Source organism: Mustela nigripes, chromosome 3 (genome assembly GCF_022355385.1).
Source record: "Mustela nigripes isolate SB6536 chromosome 3, MUSNIG.SB6536, whole genome shotgun sequence".
In the NCBI taxonomy this organism is placed as follows: domain Eukaryota; kingdom Metazoa; phylum Chordata; class Mammalia; order Carnivora; family Mustelidae; genus Mustela; species Mustela nigripes.
In genome coordinates, this window is record NC_081559.1 from 50,694,673 (window position 1) to 50,718,389 (window position 23,717).

General features: G+C 35.3%; 2 pseudogenes; one reads left to right on the plus strand and one right to left on the minus strand.

Moving 5' to 3' along the window:
- Positions 1-20,178: 20,178 nt before the first annotated feature.
- LOC132012961 (small ribosomal subunit protein eS4-like) lies at positions 20,179-20,943 on the minus strand (annotated as a pseudogene).
- Positions 20,944-21,701: 758 nt separating this feature from the next.
- Positions 21,702-23,214, plus strand: LOC132012962 (elongation factor 1-gamma-like; annotated as a pseudogene).
- The last annotated feature ends 503 nt before the right edge of the window (positions 23,215-23,717 follow it).

Genomic DNA, 23,717 nt, shown 5'->3' on the forward strand with positions numbered 1-23,717 from the left:
AAACTTAGGAAAGTGGGTTAACAGATCCCAAAGTTAAGGTAACGTTAAAAGCTTTAGTTATAATTAACATCAATCAATAAGTTAATATGGGGGCTATTTTTAACATAATTGACAATGAAGAGTCTTTGCTTAGGGAGTATCACTTCAAGTATGCAAGCATTAATCTACACCATACATGTATCAGGTGTCCAACCAGAAGCTGATATAGGAGGTATGATGATGAATTAGAAATGATACTTGTATCTCAAGAGCTTAGAACTCTCAAGAGATATATATTTACAAATTAGTAGGCAGAACGCAGAAATATAACAGAGGCAAAAACAATACACCTAAAAGCACCAAAATTGAGGATATTTATTCGAACAGGATATTAATTTCACTTTGGGAAAAATGATTTGTAAATATTAGGTTTATTCTTTTTAATTTCAGATATATTTTATGCCACACTTCTGGCACTTTTTTTTTTTTTTTTTTTTGCTTTCATCACACTGTAGGTAAATAAAAACCCTTTTTATGAGTTTTATGTAGAAGGTAGGCATTATTTAGCAGGAGATTCCATTTTCTAATCTAGTCTAGTGATAGTGACAATGGTCTAAACATGAGTCATAACCTTCCTTCTCTTGGAAATTTGGCTATTGAGTTTGCCCTTCAAATGTCTCCAAAGAGCCAGTGGCCAGGAGTCAGGGAGAGCCCACCCCTGCGAGCTAGGAGGTTGCAAATTTTGCTGCTAGGTAATGTCTTGCCTGGAGGTCTGGTTCACTCTAAATGCGTCTCAGGAATTTGATGTGTTCTTTGTGGGGTGGGGAGGAGGGCATGGAGGTGCAAAGTTGTTTTGTTCTAGAATTAAGGTGGGATAAAGCAGGAAATGAATTCTGGGACTTAGTAGGAGGTATACTCAGACATAATCACATTTAAATTCTTCCCCCCAAATTATGGAAGGTAGACACTTTGCTTTTCTGCACAAGAAATTAGCAAATACTTTTTATCCTTTCTCTTAACCCTATCTTCCACTATCCATTTCCTCTGTGTGAATTGTTTTTAGAGATTAGTGACAGTTCAGGATGAAATATTTCCCTTGAGAGTCCTCTAAAAGCGGAGAATGGAGGGCTTACTCTCACCCAGGGCTGCACTGGCAGTTCTTTGAGGCTGGACATGCTAAATCCATAGCCTTTGTATCAAATGCTTTCTCCCTGTGGTCCCAGACACAGTGAGTGACATTCTGGTAATACTTGCTAAATAGATCCTGTTTCCTAATAGTTTCTTCATTTTGTAAATTATTCTCTTTTTTAAATGAAAGTTTCTCTTGGTTTTTCTTTAAATGCCAAGGTCTTTAGTAATACTGAAAATACATCCATTTTAAACTAGTATTTGAACTTTAAGAAATTATGGGCCAAAGTATTTTTTTAAGGGGTGGAGTGGTGAAGGGGCAGAGAGAGAGGGAGAGAGAGAGAATCTTAAGCAGGCACCAGGCCCAGTGCAGAGCCAATGTGAGGCATGATCTCACAACATTGAGATCCTGACCTGAGCCAAAATCAAGACCTGGATGACTAACTGACTAAGCCACCCAGTGTCCCCAAAATTATGGGCCAAAGTATTCTTAATATAGAACCTAGATCTTCTGAGATATCCTGAATTACATTTGTCTTTTGCTAACACTGTTGTCTACAAAGGATGTGAAGTCAAAGTATGTTTTTGTTCATTTTCTAACTTTTGAAACTAATAACTGATATTATTAGTTTTTCTTACAGTGCACTAGCTTCTATGTTAAACCCTTTACATGCATTAAAAAAAAAAAAAATTGTCCCCACTGTAACTCTGTTATAGGTGTTATTATCATTCCTACTTTCTGGGTGGGAAACCTGAGGCTTATAAAGTATGTATGATTTGCACAAAAACATACTGATAAGCCTGGTTATATAACTTGTAGGGCCAAGTGCAAGATAAAAATGTGGGCCCCTTATTCAAAAAGTAGGAAAAAAAAGGCTTTTCTTAAGTTATCATAATGCTTTTTTACTTGTTGTGGAATGTTGCCCTCATTTAGGTATGAGGATGCTCAAAGGGTACATGCAGTTCCCAGGTGTCCCGAACCTTACTCTGCATCTTGTTGCACTGAGGATATAGGCCTCACCTGACTCTCCCTAGCCAAGCTCCACAAGGGACGGAAGACAGCACCAGTCACTGGGCAGAACCAGGATGGGGAGCCTGGGTGAGGTTTAAGGTCCTAGGGGAAGCTGGAACAGGCAGCTGAGAAGAACCAGCCCCAGGAAGGTGGGACTCTGTGGGAGGTAGGACCATATGTGAATCAGGTTCCAAGCCTTGGTGCATGTGCTATTGTCCCTTTAGACCTTGCTTAACAGATCACAAATTCAGAGATACATTTATGAAAAATTTCAGGACAGTGGCTGTAAAAACTAAATTCTAAACACAGGACCCCTTTCTGAACTTTTCTTTCAGTGGGAAAGAGTTCATAAAAACGGGTAAAGTTCAAAAACTTCATTAGGTCAAACACCCATAAAGCTAGCACTTGTTAGTACCAAGAGCACAGTTCTGAATCCAGCACAGTTATGTAGGACTCCAAAGCCTGATTCCTTCCCATCCTGGAAGTCACGTCATACAGTAGAGGAGGAGTCATATAAGTTCATTGGGGATCAAAAAAAATTGATGAGGAGTCTCCTGTAAGTCTGATGTTGGGATGGGAAGACAAACACCCACCTTTCAGGCAATCTGTGCTGCTGTAGGCTTTTGACTCTCAGTACTCATTATGTTTTCCTTCAGATGGTTTAAACTGCATAGTATCTATGTGAAAGCAAGGAGTATGAGTCATGTTAATGCATCATTATTATTGCTTACAAAAAGTTTTTCTATTATGGTGACCTGGAAACTCTCTTCCCTAGCTTGTTAATTAGGGTTTTCTGAAGCAATGCTTAATCTTGACCATGTGATTCTCAGCCTCAGATGGTAGTCACCCAGGGATGTGATGACCCACCTCCCCACGAAGTTAGCCTGGAGTCCTCTGTTTGGAGTGGAGGCTGACACCCAGCTCCAACCCACTCTGCTGTTATAATTTAATGACAAATTTCCCTATTAAGTCTGTGTTCAAATTTCATCTGAGGAAAGAAAAGCAAATTCGCCACCAGACCTGCACGTTTCCCATTACCCTTAATAAAACATATTCCACAGTGAGGAGTGACATTTTAAAAGAACAGACCTTTCAGCAGACTGTCTCCATGTCATTGTACATAACTGAAGCCTGCTAGGTCACAAAGGGAGATGCTTGGGAAGTGGATTAATATGTAAACCAACCTAGGCAACTTAAAATGATGAATTCTAAGGCACACTTTGTGAAATTCATTTCATTTGGACAGCCGTTGTGCTCAGAAATGAATTTGTATTCTAAAACTCCCCCTTTTTCTCTATAGAAAAAGGCTTTCTATTTGAAAAGTTTGTTTTTAACAATGTGGCAAATTAATTCTGTAGAATAAATATTTGTAACCAAAACATGATATAGAGAGTTATGGATAGAAAATAAAATGTATTTTCCAAAAATACATAGAATGTCCTAGTTCTCCTGTGGTACCTGACTTTAAAATGCAATGAATATAGTCTATTGTGTGTTTTTAGGTTTTTAAGGAACATATTAAAATTCATATATGTAAGCCTTGCTTATTTTAACATGATAGAAAAGCACTCCTAATTTTTAAACTAATCGCTGCAGCTAAGAGCACTGGGATTTAATTATTGCTCTGTTCTGAGTACATGGCAATCTTTCATATTAGATAAGAACAAGTGGGGGGAAGCATAGGGGTTTGAACAGGCCTCCTGAGGACAGGATCTGCATTGACCTGACTTTCTTCTGGAAGCTTCTATTGTTTATCACTCTAATCAGTATAGTTTCTTTCTACAGTATGACAAAGCAGTATCTTTGAACTATAAATATTCAAGCCATTGTTACATACAGTAGTATGTCTATGATAAGTACATTACAAACTCCTAGGCCTTAGATCCCACCTAATGGATTGTCAGGAAGAAATATGGAGTCATGGGTCATGAATTTGTCAGCTGGCAACTCCTTAAATCTTCAGAGTACTGTCTTCAGAGGGGAAAGTTCATCAAAAAGAACTGAGCTCTGTGAACCATGCACTTTCTTTCTTTCTTTCTTTCTTTCTTTTTTTTTAATAGGAATAAAAGTGCCTCTGATTAGTCAGAGAGCATAAAGGATCCATTTGATTATGTGACGGGCATGCAACTTTTGTTGATGCCATGACTCAGCTTTATCATTTTTCTATCCTGTAGTGCCTTTTATTAAGACAATATTTCTACAGGTTTCAAAATAATCCATTGACTAGAAAAATTTGCATCACAATGGTTTCAATGAGAAAAGTGTTCAAAGCAGTGCTTGGAATTGGTGTTTGTCATTTACCCTGCCTACACAAAAGGGAAAGAATTGCCAAAGGAAGATAAATACTAAGTGACAGCTCTTAAAGATGGCAGCAGATTCCCAGAAACAATGTTGAGTCAACCTGCATTTCTGAAAATGTACTCAGAGCTCTTTGCTCTTGTATACTGCCACAGTGAAATTGCTCTTAAATTAAATTTGCCTAAATAACTAAATGAGGTTTACCTGCCCTGGTACTCCCCCCAATGAAACCCTAATGTCAAATAAGCTGTGAATGCAGGATATTCCTTTTTGCCAGCTTCTCTGGCTTGCCTCCCATACTCCAGTATGGAAGGTGATAGACCATAGAGTCTAGTTAAACACAGAGAACTAAAAAACCTGTATGTATTTTTCAAATGATAGGCAATTCAGATAGAAAGTATAACTGAAACATGACGGTCTTCTCAAAATGCTTAAAGTACCAATTACATCATGGTGATCCCTTACTTCACGTACCTGCACCTCCTTTCCACTGCCTACTGGCTTTCTCTTCTCTGGCCTGACTGCTGTATAGACCCTTCCCAGAGCTGGCCCTTCCTCTCTCTTCTCTGGTCTTTATTTATCCTACACAGTCTACAAGTGGTTGTACACAGTCTACAATTACATGGAATTGTATTGTAATTCTTCATCTCTCCAGTGCAGCCCAACTCTTATGCCATAACCACACATTTTTTCCATAATCGGAGAAGTTTATTCTAAAAATAAAACTATAAGTAAAATGAAGGGATCCACGTTTAAAACAGTTTCCTTTGCAAGCTTTCTTTGCTTATAACAGAACTGCCTATTCACATTATCTCTTTTCAGGAGCATGTTACTAAGTATTTTTTATAGCCACATGTATCACAGGATGCTCTTCATTTACGTAAGCATCATCAGTTTTTTATCCACATTACCTCAACCATCCTTGAGCTGGTTGGCAGCACGAAGCATCTCTAAACCAATAGGTGAAAATTTTAATGTGGATGCACCATAGCTTCATGGTAATGGTAATGATGGTCGTGTCAGCCATGTTAAGAAGAAATAGCCCGTTCATATAGCTTGTTTTCTAAGCTCCTATTTATGTTCTGAAACACAATGAGAAAATCTTTGATTTAGTTTTCCTAATATAAAGGAAAAACCACAGACCTGTGTCTCAGAGTAAAAAGTATTACTCTAATTTTGTAATCTTGTGCTAGAAATGAACAGAAAAATAGATTTTTAAAAAATGATTTGTGGATTTTCAGGTGTGATAGAATTCCTCCTTTTAAGAAAAATTCTCTTGAAAAACTAGAAAAACACCATCTAATGTTAATGTGTCTACAAGTTAGAATGAGGAAAAAGAAAAAGTACTAAACATATTTTTAAGATTATTATCTGGTGTGTGTGACTGTCCTTACTAAAGCTACTTGAACTAAATAATGTGTATTTTATTTTTTAGCTGATTTAACTAGAAAACAAGTAATTAAATTATAGGGGGAAAAGGAAAAAAACAGATAAGAAAGTATTTGACTTTAAAAAAAAAAAAAATCTTTTGTTTTGAAAGAGTTTGGCTGTGTGTCCTGCAATGCCAAAATTTGAGCAACCACCACCCAAGCGGTAAGTTCTCAAAGGAATGGGGGCTAGTTTTCTCTTTATTTATTACAGAGGTCTGTCTTTAATCCCAGGTCATTTTGTCAGGGTGGGAAAATGTTAAACTGATTTATTGATATTCTGCCTGCAAGTTGGCCTTTCAGCTCACAGCAAAACATTATTCCATGTCCTAACAACTAATTAACCAAAGGGATGGTTTTTATTTTTGGAGGGAGGAAGGTGTGTGTATAGTAAGATAACAATGAGATACAAAATGGTAGCATGCAACTATAGGCAGTATGTGAAAAGCTTTATAAGGGCTCTTGCATGACTGTAGCATTACTCGAGAACAACTCTAAGTCAGTGATGATTCACTGTAGGTTAGATTGGCAGGAACAAGGCTTGTTCATATTTTACCTGCCTTGGGTGAATTGGACTGACCTGGTGTGTTTTGCTCCAGTCCTACCGATTGCCCTTGGGTAAGCTCAGTTAATCAAGAAGATTTTAACCAGTTCAGTTTGTATTTTATAATAAAAGGTCAGTTTTTCTACCTATACCATTCATCTCAAAGATTACACTTGACATTTCAGGATGCCTAAGACTGTTTTGTTCTAATGTTCATTGATAGAAATAGCTTTCTGTAGGACCCCCTCCCTATGCTGAGATGCATGGGTTAGGACCCCAAATAAAGGTCAGTGTTTCAGTTGCTACAACAGAAGCACAAAGAACAGGTTAGCCAGGTACTTTTAGAACAGCAATGTCCAAATATATTGGATTTTTTGATTCCCAATCTATCAAATCAACAGCATCCTCTAGAGAAGAATAAGTGGGCGGCTTGTTCTCATCCAGCACAGTCCACACCAAATATCACATTGTTCAGTAGAGGGAAAGAAAACTTTACTGATTTTTTCATGGGGAATGTGAAAACAGGCTAATAATTTAGCTAGACTTGTCAGTTAATCTGGCAAAAAGTTGTACTGTAGAAGAATCTTCCTCTTAAAATTATTAAATCAGAGAAGTCTGGAGCAAAGATAATACAAGTTTTATAAGTATATAAAAAACATTTTTATGAAGGAGATGCTTTCAAAAAATATGATCTGTTTATCAAAAAGACTCAGCTCATATTTCTCTATTTCTTCATTATGGATTAGGTGTCCCCCCATAATTAATCTCTGTATATGTCTATCACAGAACATTGTGAATATTATTTTTGCCTTCAATATAGCACAACCTTTTTTATAGAGATTTTTGCATTTTTGTTCTATGGAACCAGCACATGGTATAGTGTCTTATATAAGCAGTATTTAGAGAATAGGTGTTTTCTATTTCATATACAAATATGAAAACAATGGATCAAAGCAGGTGGTTGTGTAGTGCCATATCTGATCTCAGTTTCATCTAGTGGCTAACAGTGTGGGTTCCCAATCAAACAGCACGTAAATACTCTAAATCTAGAGTATTCTGTACTAACTCTGTGATCCTGGACAATTAACTGGGGCTCTCTAAGCATTCATTTCTTGATGCATAATGAGGGAAATTATAGTGCTTACAAAGTTTTCATGAGGATCAAATGAGTCCCAAAGTTTTCTTCCAGTTTTCAGAAGACTGCCTGACTCATAGTCAGTGTTCGGTGAATGTTATTTAAATGCATTCTTTAAAAATCAAACACCACATTATCACTCTTCTTACAAATTATAGCTTTGCCCCTGTGAAATAACATAAAAGGATGAATCTTGGAATTAAGACACTTGGCTTTGAATTCCAGCTTTGCCACTTCTTAGTAGCCAGAAGGATTAATAAATTTGCTTCTCTAAGTATTTTGTAGATTAAGGATATTAAAATTTAATTCATACCTTTGTTGTGAGAATTGAATAGAATGACATTTGCAAAGTGCTTAAAGCAATGTGGTAGCACCACATATAACTCACTTTCCATTTAGCTAACTTGCTGATTGGATTAGTTAGCTTGCAGTGCAGAAATTATATACCAATTTACCAGAAATTCAGAAAAAGTAGACTTGAAGACCATAGGTAATAATAACATAGAAACAAATTGTATTGCTGAGAGCAATGCCTAAACTTTGACATTATTATAGGTCAAAGGTACTTTCCCCACGTTTTGGTTGTTTTGTCTTTCTGGAAATATCTTTCTGTGGGATGGAAAGTTCACTTTTGCTTCAAGGTAGTAAGGCTTAAGGGCAGACAGACTGTGTTTTCCTCTCAGTGAGGAACTCATGGCAGGAAATCAACAAAGAATTTTTCATTAATAACTGATAGATTTGTGTTTTATTACACAGAGCAGCTGAAATGAGATACTACCCAATATGACCAATATACTAACTGGGTAAAAATGAGTAAAATCTCTTATAATGCCTAAAGCCCATTCTAGTTGGGTTTGCAAGTATATTTATGGCATAGATGGAAAACAGAACCAGGTATATAGAATACAGAGAGAAGTAGAGAGCTAGGGATTTTCCAATTAATTTGATCACTGTAGATAATGGATATTTATCATCTTTTTTTCTGTGGAGGTATATCCCTGTTATGCTGGGATTTGATGCATGCAACAACAGGGAATAGTTTAACTGAATACTTTCCATTTCATAAATATGTCATCTTGATTCAGAATTGGGAGCACATTTAATGGAAAAATCATTTAGATTTAAGCACTATATCTCAGCAAGTAATTCAGATTAAATCTGATTACTGAAGGTGTTTATTTCAACTTGATTATTCTTTATTACACTGCATTACCAATTTATACTGATTAAAATGCTAATGTTCTGTGTTAATAAAGGATTAAATTTAATTTTTTAATTCTCCTAAATTACCAAGACTGAAACATTTACAAAAAATTCTACTTGCCTGTGTACTAAATAATGGAATTATGAAATTTCAAAATAAAATGATTAGAAGCAATTTAAGGTCAGAAGCAGTTCTGATGTGTTGTGTTTTTTTTTTTTCCTTGAGACATTTGTAAAGCTTGCTTGCCTAGAGACTTTTTAGATGCCACTTCTATTTTAAATATTAAAATATAGGGATGGAAGCAGAATCTTAAACTATCTGTAGCCACTTGAAACTTAATTCTCTGTCTTCCTTCTGCTTAGGGTTTATTACACTCGCCCTTATTTGTGCTAATAGTATCAAAACAGCATTGCATAGTAGTAGGTATTTTTGTCAAATTAGTACATTTGAAAGTAGCAGATATTTGTTATAATTATCTTACCATTATCTAATTTTAAATGGAATTAATCTCAGCCACAATTAGTTTACTTAATTTATATTATTTTTATACTGTCACTTTAAATCCCCAAAATGTGATATCACTGCACATCCTAAGAAGAGATATTCAGGGAGATACAACTTATTTTTGATTGAATTGAATATTTATATATGCACATATAGCCAGAGATGTTTAAGAATTTATATGAACCAAAAAATGAGGTTTCCCAGTGTAAATGGAATGTATGCTCTTGCTTGTAGTTCTGCAGGCTACTTAAAAGGTCTATGAAAAAAAGATCTTTCTTTATATTTTTTTGTTTGTTTGTTTCAAGTTTTTATTTACATTCTACCTATACTGTAACTGTTGAAGTTAAGAAATGGGCAGAAGACATTTTTCCAAATAAGACATCCAGATGGCTAACAGACACATGAAAAGATGCTTAACATCATTCATCATCAGAGAAATACAAATCAAAACTACAATGAGATATCACCTCACCTGTCAGAATGGCTAAAATTAACAACACAGGAAACAAGAGATATCGGTGAGGAAGTGGGGAAGAGGGAATGACTCCCCTTACGCTGTTAGTGGGAACATAAACTGGTGCAGCCACTCTGGAAAACAGTTTGGCGATTCTTCGAAAAGTTAAAAATAGAAATGTCCTATGAAAAAGACCTTTAGAAATAGGGTTGATCCTGTTGCATCTTCATATTTTTATCTTACTCACATAATGAACTACTACCTAAGGCAAGTGTTAGGAACATACACTATGATGAAATATTTGAAAAATAAAAGAATTTAAAACCTAAATCTGGGAGAGACATCTTTATCATTTTAAATCTTTCTAAATTAACCAGGATAATAGCAACATAAAGGTGCCTCAGGGCACCACTATCAGAAGTTCCTGTGGAGCCACAACCACCATTTAGAGAACCATTTCCTCCATTCACAGGGAAGAGATGGCAGTGAACTTGACAACTAAGGACTAACTGTTTCTACTTAATCTGTAGTTGGTGGGAGGTATACCTACTAATGATGTCTTCATATACTAGTGAGTCTTAAAATTTCCCCTTTAATTTTTACTAAACTGTTTGAAAAACAGTTAGTATGAGCAGCTATTATCTATGATAGGTCCAAGTAGTCTGATATAAATTATCTCTAATTTACCAGAACAATTCATGTGAGAGCAATAAAGACTAAATTGCTTTAAAAATATTTAATTAGGAGACCTTTTAAATATGTGGAAACATATATAGCAGACACTCATGTGCCCATAACCCATGGTTACCAGATGTTGCCATATACATGCTATGATCTAAATGTTTCTATTTCCCCAAAATTCCTATGTTGAAATACTAACCTCTAAAAATGATGGTATTAGAAGGTAGGACCTTTGAGAAGTTTTTAGGTCATGAAGGAAGAGCCCTCATGAATGGGATTAGTGCTCTAATCCCATTAAACAACTCACAGAGATCCCTCACCCTTTCTATGTAAAGGTACAATGAGAAGGTGCCGGCTATGAACAGGAAGTGGACCTCCACCAGAACATGAACATGCTGGAGACATGATCTTGGACTTCTAGCCTCCAGAACTGTGAGAAATATGTTTCTATTATTTATAAGCTAACCAATCTATGGTATTTTTGTTATAGCCACTCAAATGGACTAAGACTGTATTTTTTAGAAAAAGGAAATATATACATCTAAATCACATTGTCTGTATTTCTCCCATACAACATTTTTTACCACCAGAGATTATGACCATTCTGTAGCTGCTGTGACTCATCCCTAAGTATGTCTTTATCCTTTTTAAATATATGCATAGAACCATAAAGAACAAAAATAATTTTTAGATGTTTTTCAGTTTCCTTTGAATGGCATAGGAAACATATCCTTTTGTGATCTGCCAATTTAACTGAACTTTAGTTTTTGAGATTTATCTGTTTTAATGCACATATATTAAATCATTCATTTTAATGTGTATAGTAGTCCATTGTATGAAAAGGTCATTTTCTCTATTTCTTTATTTATAGGCATTATTAATGATTTCCATGCTATAAAATGCTACCATTATGTAAGCGTCCTATGCACATGTAAGAGAAATACTCTAGCATAGGGGTGCCTGGGTGGCTCAGTTGGTTAAGCATCTGCCTTTGGCTCAGGTCATGGTCTTGGGGTCCTGGGATCAAGCCCTGCATCAAGCTTACTGCTCAGCAGGGAGTCTGCTTCTTCCTCTTCCTCTGTGAGCTCTCTCTCTCTCAAATAAATAAATAAAATCTTTAAAAAAAAGAAATACTCCAATATAGTTGTCTAAAACTAAAATTGCTAGATCAAAAAGTGTACATTTTTGCAATTTTAATGAATATTGCCAGTTGCTTTACAGAATGATTTTTTTCAAATCATACTCTCATTTTCAGTGAATTGAATAAAGCTCCTGTTACTTCACATACTAATCAACACTTTTAATTTTTGTCAATGTGATAAGTATGAAATGATTGTTTTAAGTTACATTTCATGAGATTATTATGCTTCAGAATCTTCTCATTTGTAATTTTTAAATTAAAGTGATATCAACATATAATTGAAGGATGAAGCAATTTTTCTAGTTTTGTCCCAGGATATAAAGATCAGGGAGAAGCAACAATCCCAGCATTTCAATAAAAAAGAGCCAGACATACTTTAATGTCAAGTTTTTTCCATATCCATTGAATACATGGCAAACAACTGGCCCAAAATATAAAGAGATACAGTACCTATAGAAGAGAGGGGAGATGTAAGCACTTGCTCACCTGGCTGGACAGAAGGCAACACTAATATCCAGCTTTCAACAAAAGGTTTAAGACCTTATGAGAAGGAAGCAAAAGACAAGCTCAGAAGAGACAAAGCAATCATTAGGGTTAAGCTCAGATATTACACAGATTTTGGAACTATCTGACAGGAAATTTAAAATGATTGTGATTTATATATTAAAGATGCTAAAGAAGAAGATAGAAAACATGCAAAATTAGGTAGATAATTTCAGCATGGAGATGAAAATTATAAAAATGAGTCAAATGGAGGGGCTTCTGGGTGGCTCAGTGGTTTGGGCATCTAACTCTTTGTTTCAGCTCAGACTGTAATATTCTGCATGGTAGGATCAAGCCCTGTGCTGGGCTCCACAGTCCTCCAGGGGAGTCTGCTTGAAGATTCTCTCCCTCTCCTTTTTCCCCTACTCACGCATATGCTCTCTCTCACTCTCAAATGGATAAATAGATCTTTAAAAAATGAATCAAATTGGGGCATCTGGGTGACTCAGTGGGTTAAGCCTCTGCCTTTAGTCAGGTCATGATCCTTTGGGTCCTGGGATTGAGCCCCATGTCAGGTTCTCTGCTCAGCAGAGAGCCTGCTTCCCCCCTCCCCCTGTCTGCCTCTCTGCCTGCTTATGATCTCTGTCTGTCAAATAAATAAATAAAATCTTAAAAAAATAAAAATGAATCAAACTGAAATGCTAGAAATGAGAAACATAGTAATAAAGAATTTCTTTAAAAGACCCATCAGTAGATGTGGCATAGTAAAAGAATCAGTAAACTTGAAGATAGAACAATAGAAATTATCCAAAACACAACACAAGGAGAAAAAATGAAAGAGAGAGAAACAGAAATGGGATATTAAGAGATATGGGACAATATTAAACAGTTTAATATAAGTGTAATTGGAATCCCAGGAGATAAGAAAATAAGCAGAAGAAATATTTGAAGAAGTAATGACCAAAATTTTCCAGAATTAATGACAGACTCCAAGCCATAGATCCAGTAATTCACAGATCAGCCAGAAATAATCCCACCCATCACTTAAGACATGTCATATTTAAACTATTGAAAACAAAATATATAGAGGAGATATGGAAAATAGCCAGAGAAAAAAATAACATTGCTTACCAAAGAAAAAAGGTAAGATTCATGGCAAACTTCTCTTCAGAAATCATGCAAGCTGGGAAGCAGGAGATATCTCTAAAATTCTTAGAAAACAAAACAAACAAACAAACAAAAAAAACTGTCAAACCAGAATTCCAAACCTAGTGAACATAAATTTCCATATCAAAAAATAGAAATAAAAATCTCAAAAAACCTAGGAAATTCATTGTCATCATATTTGCTCTACAAGAAATGATTAATGTTTAGGCAGAAGTAATATATCAGAAAAAATGGAATCTATACAATGAAATGAGGAATACAAAGAATGGAATAAGTAGGGTCATGAAACAAGGAATGCAATTTGCCTCTACAGCCTATAAAAAGTAAGGAAACAGATTTTTCTCTTCAGAGCCTCCAGGGGGAACTGGCCTTCCCAACATCTTGACTTTAATCCATATAGTCTGATTTTGGACTTCTGACATGCAGAACTGTAATATAACAGATTTACATTAAATTAAACTACAAAGTTTGTGGTAATATGTTATAACATCAATAAGAAACTAATATAGATGTATATTGTAAACCCTAGGGCAACCATAGAATATTTTTAAAGACATAATAATAGTGACAATGAAATTATTAAAAATTCTTGAATAGCATAAGAGAAGGCAGAAGAAGAAAAAAGAAACAAAGACTGAATTGAATAAACAACAACAACAACAAAAAACAGCTAACAAGATAAATTTCATTGCAACCATATTAATAATACCTAAATTTGACTGGCCTAAATATACCAGTTGATACTGAGATTGTCAAAAATGGATTTTTAAAAAATACCAAATCACAAGATATCCATGTGGAACTGATTTTAATATAAAAATATGTAGGCTAAAAGTAAGTGAATGATGAAATATATATCATGCAAATACTATCCAATAGAAAGCTGGAGTATATTAGTAACAAAGTAGATTTTAGAATGAATACTACTGGAAATGAAGAGAGTCATTACATAATGTTAAAGTGTACAGTTCTCAAGAGAACAATTCTAAATGTGTATATTACCTAACAACAGAGCTTCAAAATACATAGAGCACATACTGAAAAAACAATAGATGAATACACAATTATAGTTGAATACTTCACCACTCTTCTTTCAGTAATTTATTGAACAAAGTAGAAAGTCAGTAAGGATAGAGATGATCTCAACAATACCATAAACCAACTATATCTAATAGAGAACAGTCCATCAAGAAAAATAGCATATACTTTATTTTCAATGTAGATGGAATATTCACCAAAACAGAGAATGTGGTAGGTCAAAAAGAAACCTGAAAAATTTTTTTTAAAAATCCTACAAAGTATGCTTTTTGAGAAATTAAACAACATTCTTTATAGAACTTATGCATCAAAGAAGAGTGTCAAGGAAAATTAAAAAAAAAACACATTTTGAACCAAATGAAAATAAAAATGACATCGTATCAAAACTATGTACCTAATAGCAGTTCTTAGAAGAAAAATATATGGTTAAAAGCTCAAATTAGAAATGAAAAAAATTCTGAAATCAATTACCAAACTTCCAGCAGAATAAACCAGTAAAAAGCAAATAAACAGAGGGAAGTGTTAAATATAAAATCAGATGTCAATGAAATTTAAAACAGAAAATAGTAGGGAAAATCAGTGAAACCAAAAGTTGTTTCTTTGAAGGTATCAATAATATTGATAAATCTCTAGTTAGAATGTCCAAAAAAGTAAGAGAGAAGACATCAATTACCAGTATTGGAGGAAGATATATCACTATAGTTCCCACAGACTTTAAAAGGATAGGTGTGTAATACAGCCTGCCTCAATTCCTCGCAAAGATCAATACCTGTTGGTATTCATGCTCTTATGTAATACTCTCCCCTTGACTGTTAGCTGGACTTACTGACTTGCTTCTAATGAAGAGATTATTCTAGAAACAGTGGGCTGTCTCTTCTAAGATTAGGTTATAAAATGAATTTGATTTTCACCTTGGGCTCTCTCACTTGCTCTTTTTTTTTTTTTTTTTTTAAATTCTTCTGTAGTCCTTTTCTGGGGGACTCCAAATACCACGTTGTGAGAAAGCTTTATAGAGGCCCACATGGCAAGAGAGTGACACCTGCTAACAAGAACCTGAGTGAAGTATATTCCCCCCAACCCCAGATCAAATTCAGATGAAACCATTGCCCTGGTCAACAGCTTACCTGCAACCTCATAAGAGATCATGAGCCAGGAACATCTAGGTAAGTCAGGCTCTTTCTTTGATTTATGGGTTGCTGACCCACAGAAACTGTGAGGAAACAAATATTTAATGGTGTAGCCTTTGTCTCTAATTTTTAGTGTAATTTGTGGTAACAAATTCATTAAGGAGATAACACAATTCAATGCCCATAAATTTGACACTATAAATAAAATGAGCCAATTTTTCGAAAGACACAAACTATCAAAAATCATTCAAAAAGTAACCGATAACCTAAGTATTTTGATACTTCTTAAACAAATTGAATTTCTAGTTAAAAATCTTATACACATACAAACAACAGGCTCAGGTAGCTTCACTAATGAATACTACCAAACATTTAAGGAATAAATAACAATTAAACAAAATCTCTTCTAGGAAATATAAAGAGGGAATATTTTCTAACTCAGTTTCTGAGACCAGCATTATCCTAATATCAAAACCATAAAAAAAAATTTAAGGAAAGAAAACTATATGCCCTCATGGATGTAGATACAAAAATCTTAAAAAAAAAACAAAAAAACCCAAAACAAACAAAAAAAACCTTAGCAAATCAAATCTAACAATGTATACAAACAATAATATATCATGACTAGTTTGGGTTTATCCCAGAAATGTAAAGCTCATTTATTGCAAAATCAATATAATGCATAATAACAGACCAAACAGAAAAAAATTAATTTTAATATATGTATAAAAATTCAGTAAAATGAAACACCTGTATGTGATATAAGCTTTCAGCAATCTAGGAATAGAAGGTAGCTTATCCTAATAAAGAACATTTACAAAATCCTACACATCACATCATACTTATTAGTGAAAGACTGAATGCTTTTTCCCTAAGAGCTATAGCAAGGCATGAATGTCATTTTTCATGACTTCAATTTAATGTTGTACTGTAAAATCTATCCAAAGCAATAAGGCAAGAAAAAAGAAAAGCATCCAAATCAGAAAAGAAGAAATAATTCTATTTGAAGAGAACACAATTATTTAGATAATCTCAAAGAATATACAAAAATCTCCTACATCTAGTAAATCAGCTTATCCAGGTTGCAGTATACAAAGTCCACACACACACACACAAAACACACACAATTAATTATATTTAGATAAATTAGTAGTAAGCAATTATAATATGCAATTATAAGAACAGTCCTATTTATGATTACATCAACAAATTTGACATGGATATATAAATCTGAAGGGAAAAAAGTAATATGTAAGGTGAAAACTATGAGAGATTGACCAAAATTAATAATAAATAAATAGAAAGATATACAATGTCCATGGATTAGAAGACTCACTATTGTTAGGATATTAAGTATCCTCAGTTTCACTGAGGATGGTGAATTCAACTCAATCTCAATCAAAACCTCAGCAGAATTTTTATAGATATTGATAAGCCAACTCTAAAATTTATTCTTCTTAAACATCTGGTGATAAAGTCTAAGTGTTAGGTTCTGTAAAGCTCAGTGACACCTCTGTGTGCTTTGGTGAGTCTTGTCTATTAGTGGGCTTCACTTCAGGAAGACAGTGGAGTACTTCTGCATTTTGTTGGAAGATACACATGCCAATATTGGTTGAGCTTATCTTTGGGCTCTTCAGTTTCTCTTGGAAGACCAATTTAGTTTATGAATTAGGGTGTGCTGATAAATACCTGGCTGTAAACATTTTATTCAAATAAACTGGGAAATAAGACTAGGGTAGGGGGAGTATTTCACCATTTACTGGATAAAATTTCACTTGATATCTTATTTTTATTGTAATACCTCACCCCTACTTTCAATTGACTAGTTTCTCTGAATCTAGAGTTTCTATAGTTCAATTTATCCCCCCAAAAGCTTTTGGTTTCCCCACAGGGAGTTGGCAGGGAAGCAAAGGAGACTTTGGTTTTAACTCTATTTTATGCTCACTTTAAATTGGCCACTATACTTTTCATCCCATTGTCCATCTCCTCTGGAAATATATGGTGCTTCTATTCTGGCCTTTATAGGATTTACTTGCTGAATTAGTGTTCTCTGTTATAGGCATCGTTTGTGCTCATATCGAGGCTTAAAGTCTTTTTACAATTTTATGTTAGTAACCATAATGTGTCCACTTTCAACAATATATCTTATAAATATTTATGGATATCATTCATTGACTGTGGCTTTCTTTTCCATTGATACCCACTTACTGTTATTTTAGTGGAGTTGCATAAGGCAGTAAAAATAAATGAACATTTTAATTCAAGCCATTTAATTTTATGTCTGAGGTTGATAAGGCTTTCATATGATTATTGCTCATTCTCTTTTTCTTTTTTGAATTGTCAGCTCATAGTCTTTTCCCATTTTTCTTTTTGGGTTGTGTATGTATGTGTTTTTGCTTTATTGTTTGTAGGCAATCTTTACTCCCTAGGAGATGAAAATAATTGGAACAAGAAAGAAATTTGGGTCATAAGATACACAAATATGACATCCCTTTTGACTAAGAAAAGCAAAATATTTATTAAAAATATTTCTAATTATTTAAAAAAAAGTATTATGAAGCTCTTACTGCATATTACACACTGTGCTAAAATGTAGAAATTGCAAAACTTAATTTTCATTTTTCTCAAAATATAAGATTCATTTTCTGTGGCCCCTCAGATGCACTCAACCTCATCTACCCATCTAGTCTTAGCTGTTTGTCTCTCCCCTAACCTGAGCAACACTACATATAATTTTATTGAGATTGCATTATCCATAGGCCAGTTTGTGGAGAATTTACTTCTTTATAAAACTGTATTTTTCAGAAATGAACGTTTGCCATTTTAACCACTTTAAATGTCAGTTTATATGCATTTAAGTACATTTACAATGTTATACAACAATCACTACCATCCCTCTCTAAAACTTTTTCATAACTGCAAACTGATATCCCATATCCATTAAACAATAAATCCCAATATCCTCCTTCTCACAGTCCCTGGCAGCCAGAATTCTATTTTCTATGTCTATGAATTTGGCTATTCTAAGCATCTCATTTAATGGTATCATACAGTATTTGTCCATTTGTGTCTGGCTTATTTCAGTTGGGATAATGCCTTTAAAATTCATATTGCAACATGTGTCAGAATTTCCTTGTTTTTAAGACCAAATAATATTCAATGTATGTATACACCACATTTCGTTTATCCATTCATCTGTCAATAGACACTTGGGTTGCTTCCCCCTTTTAGTTACTGTGAATAGTGCTACCGTAAATGTGGATATACAAATATCTGTTTAAGACTCTCTGTTTTCAATTATTTCAGAAGTAGAATTGCTGGATCATATGATAATTTCATTTTTAGTTTTTGAGGAATGGTGATGACATTTTCCATAGCAGCTGAGCCATTTTACATTCCCAGTACTAGGACTTCCAATCTCACCACATCCTTGCCAACACTTGTTATTTTCTGCGTTTTTGATAATAACCATCCTAATGGGTATGAAGTGGCATTTCATTGTGGTTTTAATTTACATTCCCTAATGATTAGCTATGTTGAGCATAATTTCATGTCTTATTATCCATTTGTATATCTTCTTTAGAGAAAGGTCTATTCAAGCCTTTCCATTTTTAAATTGAGTTGTTTATGTTTTCTTGGTTTTGTTGAGTTGTAGGAGTTCTTTACTCTGGACATTAACCCTTTATAAGACACGATTTGCAAGTATTTTCCCCATTTTTGGGGTTGCATCTAATTCTTTTGATAATGTCTTTTGATGTATAAAAGTTTTAATTTTGATGTAGTCCAATTTATCTGTTTTTCTTGTGCTTTTTGTGTTACATCCAGGAAATCACTGCCAACTCAAATGTCACAAAGATTTTTGCCTGTTTATTTCTAAGAGTTTTACAGTTTTTAGGTCTTAGGACTATTTAGGTTTTTTATACATTTTGAGTTAATTTTTTAAATATATGGTATCAAGTAGAGGTCCAACTTCATCCTTTTGCATGCAGATATCCAGTTTTCCAAACACCATTTTTTTCATTCATTAATTTTTGAAAATTCTTGGACAGCATATCTTTAATTGTTGCTTCTGTCATATACTCTCTAACCTCTTTTTCTTTTAGAATATTTAACAGTGTACAACATACCTCTTACTCTTTTCTGATTTTTCACCCCTTCTTCTGTGTTTCAATCTAGTCTTTTACAGTGATTTATTATTCTATTTTATAGTGATCTTTGTTGTGTCTAATCTAATAAACCCATTTATTCTTAATTTTGGTTACTATATTTTTTAGGTTTTGTGCCTCAAGAGAATGAACTCTATGGGTTGACCTAAATTCCACCCATTAGGAGTACTGACACAGAAGAGTAAAGGAAGGGAGGAGAGCAAATTTATAACCCTGGTTTCCTCCCTCCATCCCTAAAGGGTATCTGTATTCGTGCAGGATTATGTTCTGGTAGCCAGCTCTCTTAAAAATTTATCTGAGTCCAGTAGCTGCTCTTCCCTCACCTCTTCAGGCTTAAAAGAAATTATGTACCCTGCTAGTACCAGTTTTTAGGCAATGCACTAACTCGTGTTTTCCTAATAATCCTACACTTTGCTTTGTCCTTTTATTCAATCTTCCTCAAATCACTCAATTTGGGTGAACTATTTTTTTCTACCTGGGATATTACCTCTAGTGAATTTTATATATAGAAAGTCTTATTTTTTTTCAATATTTTCTTTACTGGTTTCAGGAATTTGTCATACTTTCAAAGGACATTTTCATACAAGTATTGTATAAAGTGTCTCGTGTTTCCTTTTACCACTTTTTTTTTTCATGGTGCATTATCTTTAATTAACTGTAGAGAATTCCAGTCATCACCAAGACACCAATTCACCCACTGTTCTATTTGGTTACCAGTGTCTTGTCTATCTCTTCAGCAATGGTGAGGCAGATACCGTTTCCATGGGAAAGAGAAATCCATGGCTTATTGTCTTTGCCAATAACAAAAATGTTGGAGGGCTGGATGGCAAATTTGTTGCTATTGGTATCTTTCATGTGAACTATACTGAAAGAACCCCGGGTCTCTCTCTCTTGGTGATTACACCAATTCTTCCCAGGTTAACACATTCAGTTACCATATACAAATTACCAGTATCGAACCTGATGGAATCAGTAAACTTTCAAGTCTCCAAATCAATGTGAATGATTAAGGGATCAGGGGAGTTGATGGTGTGAACATCAGGGGTCATTAGATGAAGGATTCCTTTTGTTTCCACAAGAATCTTTGTCACTTTGCAAAACTTGGACTTGCCCTCCTCAGATGAAATACAGTGAATAGCGAAGTGACTCTTGGTGTCACAGATTAGACCGAAATTCTCTTCAGTCTTATTACCACTTGGGACATCAATAAAACCAACATGTAAGTTAGATCAGTTTGGACCTTGGCACCAATGAAGCATTACATGTTTATCTTCCTTACTTTATCTTCTTTTATGGCATGCTTAAGCCTATTCTTTAGGAAAATGATGAAAGGGAGATAGTCTCTCAGACAATGGCAACTTGGAGATGGTTGAGGAGCTAACATATCAGTTTATCCAACTTCCAGTGTTTTAGAGTTGCTTTCTGCTTCAGATGCTTTTTGGAACCATAGGCCATGGCTGTTCCAGGCATGAAAAAAACTCTTTTCACAACTTCAGATATTACATTCAAATCTATGATTCATCTGGTATGTCTTATGATATTAGAAATGAGGTATTACTCATTTTTTCCTATAATTTTTGTAGCTATTTTTCTCTGATTTATTTTCTATTTGACTTTTTGAAAGTTTATCAAATTAAAAACAATACTAGTATTTTTATTGAACAAATATAAAATGTATAAATTAATTTAGGTATAAGTAAAATCTTGGAATCCACTTACACATGAATATAGTACTCTTTCCCCTTGTTCAAGTCTTCATTTGTATTTCCCACTAGTATTTTATTTTTAGGTTTTCTTTGAGAGGTTTTGTTTTGTTTTGTTTTGTTTTAACAGGTCTTGATACCCTAGATACATTGCACAGTTGTTAAGTTACTGTAAATGTCTCCTTTTATTATTAATTGATTTACATATTTGAAACCTAGTGATTCTTGACCCAGCTACCTTCATTTTGAACCCAGACACTTTATTGAGTTCTTTTTATGTTTGTAATAGTTATAATTTTTTTTAGTTTTCCTTTAACCAGCCTCTGGTAAGAGTAAAATAGAAGAAGCTCTCAGACTCTGTGTTTAACTGAAACTTTACACAGGAAGTGACCTTTTAACTGAGTCCCCGGGTTTCAAATGGGATTTTGATAGTTGCAAATAAAGGTAAGAGGCATATGGGAAGAATGTTCTAGATTAAGAAAGGAATAGCTTTTTATGTGTGGAATCACCATGGCAGCCGGCACCCTGTGCATATATCCTGAAAACTGGAGGGCCTTCAAGTCTCTCATTGCTGCTCAGTACAATGGGGCTTAGGTCCATGTACTCTCTGCAACCCCTACTTCCACTTTGGCCAAATCAACCACACTCCCCAATTTCTCTATAAATTTCTTGTCAGCAAGTTTCCAGCATTTAAGGGTGACAATGGTTTCTGTGTGTTTGACAGCAATGCCAGTGCCTACTCTGTGAGCAATAAGGAGCTGTGGGGAGGTACTCCAGAGGCAGCAGAGCTCAAAGGTGAGCTTCGCTGACAGTGACATAGTGACCCCAGTCAGTACCTGGGTGTTCCCCACTTTGGGCATTGTGTACCACAAGAAGCAGGCAACAGAGAATGCAAAGAAAGAAGTAAGGCAAATTCTGGGGCTACTGGATGCTCACTTAAAGACAAGGACTTTTTTGGGCATCTGGGTGGCTCAGTGGGTTAAGCTGCTGCCTTCGGCTCAGGTCATGATCTCAGGGTCCTGGGATCAAGTCCCGCATCGGGCTCTTTGCTCAGCGGGGAGCCTGCTTCCCTCTCTCTCTCTGCCTGCCTCTCTGCCTACTTGTGATCTCTGTCTGTCAAATAAATAAATAAAATCTTTAAAAAAAAAAAAAAAAACAAGGACTTTTCTGTGGGCGAATGTGTGACACTGGCTGACATCACAGTTGTCTGCACCCTGTTGTGGCTCTATAAAAAGGTCCTGGAGCCTTCTTTCCACCAGGCCTTCCCTGACACCAGCCACTGGATCCTCCCCTGCATTAACCAGCCCCAGTTTGGGGCTATCTTGGGGGAAGTGAAACTCTGTATGAGAAGATAGACCAGGTCGATGTTAAAATTTGCAGAGAGCCATCCTGAAAAGATTACTCCATGGAAAGAGAAGCGTTCTTGAGGAGAGAAGCAGAAGCCCCAGGCTGAGTGGAAAGAGGAGAAAAAGACCGCTGTCCCTGCTCCTGAGGAGAAGATGGATGACTGTAAGCAGGTGTTGACTATTGAGTCAAAGGCCGAGGATCCCTTTGCTCACCTGTCCAAGAATACCTTTGTATTGGTTGAATTTAAGTGCAAATGATCCAATGAGGAAACCCTCTCTGTGGTGCTGCCCTATGTTTGGGAGCACTTTGCTAAGGATGGCTGGTCTCTGTGCTATTCTGAGGACTGCTTCCCCGAGAGCTCACCCAGACCTTCATGAGCTGCAACCCCACCACTGGGCTGTTCTAGAGGTTGGACAAACCAAGGAAGAATGTTTTTGCCTGTGTCACTCCCTTTGGAGCCAACAATCGCAGCTGGTCTGGGTCTTCTAAGGCCAGGATCTTGCTTTTCTGTTGAGTCCAGACTGGCAGGTGGAGTAAGAGTCAGAGTCATATACATGGCAGAAACTGGATCTTGGCAGTGAGGAGAATCCAAACACTGGTTTCAGAGTTTGTTTCCTGGGAGGAGAACTTCCATCATGTGGGCAAAGCATTCAGTTAGGGAAAGATATTTAAGTGAACATCTCTTGCCATCACCTATCATCCTGAACCTGTCCTTCAGGGAGATAGGCATCAGTAAAGGCAACTGAACATTGGAAGAAAAAGAGAGAAAGGAACACTATGTAATGGTTAAAAGAAACAAAGCACATGGTCAATTTGAAGACTTGCATGTCATTCAGTATCATGTGGCAATGGGTTATGAAGTGCAAAGTTGTGAGACATGAAAAAGATAGGGAAAAAATGAGTTCATTTAGGGACCTTAAAGAAGTTTAGGAATCATGCTAAGAACAAAGGAAGCAATTGAATTTTAGCCAAAGAGCAAGTAAGATGACTATCAATATGGAGAATGAAATTTTGTGCTTCATATGGCTGATATAAGTGCGTTGCAATGATATGGGAGGTAAACTTTGTTTCACAAATAAAGAGGAATGCATGGATTGAAGGCCTATTAATGAGGTAGCACCTGCAAGAATTGATGACTCACTGGCAGGGAGAAGAAAGGAGAGGGAGAGGTGAAGCATT